Genomic DNA, 5,941 nt, shown 5'->3' with positions numbered 1-5,941 from the left:
TTATTGTACACCGTTTAATGAATTTAACAATATTTTGTACAGTTTTCTATACAAGAACATAAAATGTCACTTGATTGCATTTTTATCCATAATTGCACATACAGGGTTCATACTGTAGAGGGACTTTGACCACTTTGGGGGGCCCTTTATCTTAGAGTCATAAAAATCTCTTGGAATGGTCTACAACCCACAAGCATAATGGCTTCAACACTGAAAAGCCAAGAGCCAAAAAACAAGAATGGTCTAAATACCCAAGAAAGCATGAACAGGGAACATCATCATTACTGGTATTACTTGAAAATGTAATTTTTGATGCCTTGTAACTTTTTCAATACAATGAAAAAAATATTCTGATGTTTTATTTTGTTAATGTTTGTAAACAATATAGCCTAATAAAAACCTAATTAACCCCATCATTTGAACACAAGTGGCACTTATTTCTCACTAAAGTGTAATATGCAAATATGGTTCTTTTCCAATGTTTTTAGTGTTTGGTAACGTACATAAAAAGCCCTGAGTTTAGTTCGGTCATGCTCTGTTGATTTGTTCTATCTGTGGTGCACCAGGAATTGTAAATCAGAGATTTCAACTAGACATACAGTTAAAACCCCACTCCTAACAGCATTACTGTCAACTAGAGCTAACCAGATGGTCTCTGTAATTATTTCAACATGTTAATGTCTTAAGTTTTTTCAAGCAGAAGTCTGACTAATATATTTTTGCATTGCGTTCTTCTAACTTGCAGTTGACTATGGAACTGTAAAGCAAATTTAATTTGTCAAGCTAATCGTCAAAGAACAGGCATGTATGCTGTGAGTATAATATTTGTGCTTTGGTACTTGTCACAATATCATCTGAACCTTGCAATTTTGATAAGTCAAATATTTGAGTTCATGTCATCTTTAAGACACGTGTTGGATCCCAGCAGAACTTCTCTGCACAATCAAGACCAGAGAGCCTTTCCATCTCCTCACCAAGCTCGAAGTCAAACAGACACCTGTTCTCCTCCATGCATTTTGTCTGACTTCCGTGGTGAAAAACAAATATGTACTAATTATAAGTATGCTTCAAGTGTGTTAATGATTAGTTAACTTGAAGTGTGCTTTTTTGGAACAACTAATTTTGTACTATGTATATTTTAGTTGTAATTAAATTGCAGTAAAGCATAACTTTAAGTGTATTTAGTGTACTTGTGTGCTAAATTGGAACAACTTCAAATATACTTAGTATACTTTAAGTATATGCCAGTGTAGGGTAATTACATGCTTGATTAGTGATATTAAAGTGTACTTTATTTGTGTTTCAATACATTACAAATTAATTGCAAGTGTCTTTGAAACATGCAAGCAATATACCATAAGTGTATTATATTTGAGTAAAAAGTATATGCTCAGTAACACCTTTGGCTTATTCAAAATACTACAAATTGCACACTTTGTCTACAATAACAATCTATTATTACTTAGCCATACTTTGTACAATATACTCAGGGCGGGGCCCCACCCACCACCCCCATTTATTGAATTTTTTGCCCATCAATTACTCTAATCAACAAAACACACAACCATATCAATGAAACGTAGTATGTTTCATTTCGTATATTTTTTCTAAATGAACTAGAATTTTCTAGAAACCTGTAGGGCCCCATACACTATATAATATACTTTAAACATTACATGGTCTTACACAAGACAGAATGTTTAAATGTGTTACCTGCATACACTGTAAAATTTGACATGTTCAGTTTACTTAAAAATTAAGGAAACCGACTGCCTTAATTTTAGCAAGTAATTTTGCTTTGCAAAAATAAGTTATATTAATGTTCCTATGCAAGTAATGTCAACTTGTTATTATTAAACTTAATAGTAAATTTCTAGTTAACTTAAAGGTGGGGTATGTGATTTGCAAAACGGCCGGCAGATTTTGAAAATACACAACTCATAAGGTCCTACCTTCTCTCCTCCAACGCTGGCCCTGACTCCACCCATTCGAAAAACATGGACGCGCAATCATGCACGAGCGAAAACTCAGATGCGCGAGAGCGAGCCAGGCTAGTATAGGTTGGAGTTTCTGCATGACGTCACCATTTACCTGCTAAGACCGTCAACATGGCACAACATTCAGCGGTAAGTTGCACCAGATATTATTAACATTCAACAGTCACATAAATCATTAGTATTGTTAGAAAATTGATGTTTTTGAAATGTAAATATATATTGTATAAATATAAAATATATAAAAATATATTGGACGTCCTGGTTGTCGCCGAAGTTTATGGCTAAATATAGGGCTGACCGATATAACGTTATCAGATGAGATTGTTATGCGCATCTCGTCAGTAAAGCACATAACATAAAGTGCATTCATTGATTAGTAAATCGCCATCAGCTGCTTTCAGATGGAGCGGCGTATACTACACAGAGCCGTAGTTCACTAACAAGCTGGGCCGTGATAATGAAGGGTAAATTGCCCAGCTTGTCAGTGATGAACTACAGCTCTGTGTAGTAAATGCCGCTCCATCTGAAAGCAGCTGATGACGAACGGGACACGCGCGCCAGGGTGGTGGGGGGAGGGGGGCATGGTACGACCATTTGATTGACACATTTTCTGTCCAATGATTCTAGATGGTCTTGAAAATGATCGGCTGGAGTTTTTCGAGTCCTGCCCGTTCCACAGATGATTAAATTGCTTAATTTTCATTTCAGTGCTTCTAATTTACAGCCAGTAAGTGGGTTAGGAATAGGATTTCAAGTTATTTTGAAAAAATGGTCAAAAAAGAAAATCACATACCCCACCTTTAATACTTTTTATTAATTTACTATAAATGAATTAGTAACCTTACAAATTATTTATTAGTAAGATTACTCTATTAAGTCAATTAACTTAAAATTAATACAATTCCTTCACTTAACATCTGAAATACCACTAATCTCAACATGAGTTTACTGTATCACTAAGTTGTGTACACTTAAAATACTACGTGCAATCAGTTTTCTTTAAGTAAACTTTCTAGTTCAAATAACACACTTAACAAGTTTTAAATTCTCAACTGTTTATTTGTGTAATAAACAGTTGAAACTCTAAGAACAACACAATAAAAAAAAAACTATGCCTTTAAAACAATCTGTTCTCAAGACTTTGACCTCTTGCAGAACTATGCTGCATGACAACATAATATCTGGACCAAAAACAAGGTATAGAGCATTGCAGAACAGGCACTGCAAAAAAGTATTTATTTAAAAAAAAAAAAAAAGAAAAAAAAAGAAAAAGAGCCTTTACAATTTAGAAAAACCTGCATGTGTCTTTGGAAAGAGTCTTAAACTGAACTACAATTACAGCAAAATATGCCAGAAACAAGTTAATCTTAAAAGACGATTTTTAAGGGTTTGGAGTTTGGGTTTCAGATTCTTTCCTCCCAAAGACAGAAATACCCGCTGAATAAAATTAAGTGTGTTCCTCGTTGTCTTTGGATGGTCTAAATTTAGAGCATAGATCAAAGCAAAGTGGAGACATACAGAATGTGGCAAATTTGGGACATCATCCATGACAATTCTTCCCTCCATTGCATCCATGTTGAGGGCATGTGGACGTTTGGCAGGCATGCCTTCAGGTAAAACTGTGAGCAGTCCAACATCTAAATCACTGAAGCCTGCATCTACATCTGAATCTTATAAGAGAATGAAAAACAGGAAGTGTGAATTTCTGTTCAGTGCTGGATATATTCTAGTGACCAGAGGCTGTTAATTAACCAAAAAAAAAAAAAAATTCATTAATTTTTGATAACCACGGCAGTGATCAATGCAAACATCAAGCACAGGTAAATGTAATCAAGCTTTAAATCATGAGAGAGATGACAAGATTTACAGAGTTACAAAACAGAACATATTGTTTCAGAAGACATGGATTAAATCACTCAGTATAAGGGTGAATTATAATTTTTGGGTGAACTATTCCTTTAAACTTTGTTTTCTAGTTTACTGTATCATATCGCATGTCTTCAGAAGACTTGGAAAATCACAAATTCAGTGGAATACTTTATTGTACTTTTACATTGTTCTTAATTATTAAAGGGTTAGTTCACCCAAAAATTTAAATTATTCCATAATTTATTCACCCTCAAGCCATCCTAGGTGTATATGACTTTCTTCTTTCAGCCAAACACAATCGGAGTTATATAAAAAAATATCCTGGCTCTTCAAAGCTTTATAATGGGAGTGAATGGTAACTTAGATTTTGAAGCCCAAAAAGCAAATCCATCCATCAAAAAAGTAATCCATACGGCTCCAGGCAGGTTAATAAAGGCCTTCTGAAGTGATGCTTTTTTTTAAGAAACATATCCATATTTATAACTTTATAAACTATTATCAATGGCATACGGTAACGGCCATCCGCACGTTCACAAGAGAGTTGAGTTCCGGCGTATGACGTAGGCGTAGCATAAGCTCTGGTGATAAGTGACAAATGCGAAAGCGAAGCAGATAGAGGACGGCTGTGACCAGAAGCCAGTGATTATAGTTCATAAAGTTATAAATATAATAATAATAATAATAATAATAATAATATGTTATAATTTAACCTGACGATGGGAGGCAGTTACACCAACCTTGCTTTTAAATAAAAAGAACGCTGAAAGAAAGAAAGAAACAAACAAACAAAAAATTTGGAACAGCGGCCACACACGAACTACGCATAGTTATTTTTTCTTGCTGAAATGCTCATTGTTACACTTGCGCCTGATGGCCACTCGCCTAAAATACATTTTTAAGTAAAGTGCAAATAAATACACTTTTAAAAAATAAACAGAATTTTCCCTTCAAGTATATTTATCTAAAATATATTTTTATATAATACACTAAAGTACAATTATTTTAAAGTGTGTTAAAAGTTGTATTGTTAAAATTGGTAAAAGCATGATGCTAATATAATTTAAATATATTTAAAGATAGTACAATTTTGGTTAGTATATTTGCAATATACAATTGAAAAAAAGAACATATTTAAAATACAATAAAGTATACCTTTTTTTCACTAGGGTTGATTTTGGGAGTACTGGAATATTCTGCTGACCTCAGCAATACCTGGGCTGATGTTCTCCCTCACTCTCTTGCTACATGCTGAACCACAGGGTCTGACTGAAAATCTCCTGTTCCATGAGAGGAGTAGCCCTGAATACCCACTCCTCTTTCCTAACACAGTTCTCTCAGCTCCTTTTGGGCCAGCTTTGGGTGGAACACTACCCGAAGAATGGCCAGGGGCACTTTACAACACTTCAGACGCTTCTGCATATGATCCACATTATGATTTGATACCCCAATGGCCCGAAACTTTCCTTCAGAGTAAAATTCCTCCAAAACTGCCCAGCTTTTGGGATGGTTTCCAGGATTTCATTTATCCCCAACTGGCAGCCCCCGAATACCTTGCCAATGAATAAGATATAGGTCAATGTAGCCTACTCCAAACTGTTCCAGACTCCTCCGGCAGCCATCTTTGGCTTTGGAGCCCTGACCCTTGGGACCAAGTTTAGTGGTTATGAAAACATCCTCTCATGAGAGTCCATGATGAAAACATCCTCTCATGAGAGCCCATGCTTGGGCAGCAGGCAACGGAAGCCCAAGCAGCTGTACACTGCAGCTGTGTCAAAGGCATGGTAACCTGCTGTCAATGCAGCATCCACAGCATTGTAGGTGTCCTCTTGTCCTTGAAAGGAATGTTCCCAGACCCAACAGAGGCATTACATTTGGAAACTGTAATGCAAATGGATCAAATAAAGCAAAATAGCCAATATACAATTGATTGAATGTAGATTAATTATGCTCTCTGCAGATAAAATTACAATAACACTTGAAATACAGAGAGACATAAACTCACCCTACAACTTCTTAGAAACAATGAAGACAATCAGTTGCCAGAGACATCAAAGCTGTACAGGTATTAATTATAA

General features: G+C 35.4%; 1 pseudogene; it reads right to left on the bottom strand.

Moving 5' to 3' along the window:
• Positions 1 to 891: 891 nt before the first annotated feature.
• On the bottom strand, positions 892 to 5,732 carry LOC127655118 (9,11-endoperoxide prostaglandin H2 reductase-like; annotated as a pseudogene).
• Positions 5,733 to 5,941: the final 209 nt, after the last annotated feature.

The sequence above is a fragment of the Xyrauchen texanus genome, chromosome 2, assembly GCF_025860055.1.
Source record: "Xyrauchen texanus isolate HMW12.3.18 chromosome 2, RBS_HiC_50CHRs, whole genome shotgun sequence".
Taxonomy (NCBI): domain Eukaryota; kingdom Metazoa; phylum Chordata; class Actinopteri; order Cypriniformes; family Catostomidae; genus Xyrauchen; species Xyrauchen texanus.
The sequence above is the reverse complement of the archived record's forward strand: the minus strand, read 5'-3'. Positions and strand labels throughout refer to the sequence as shown.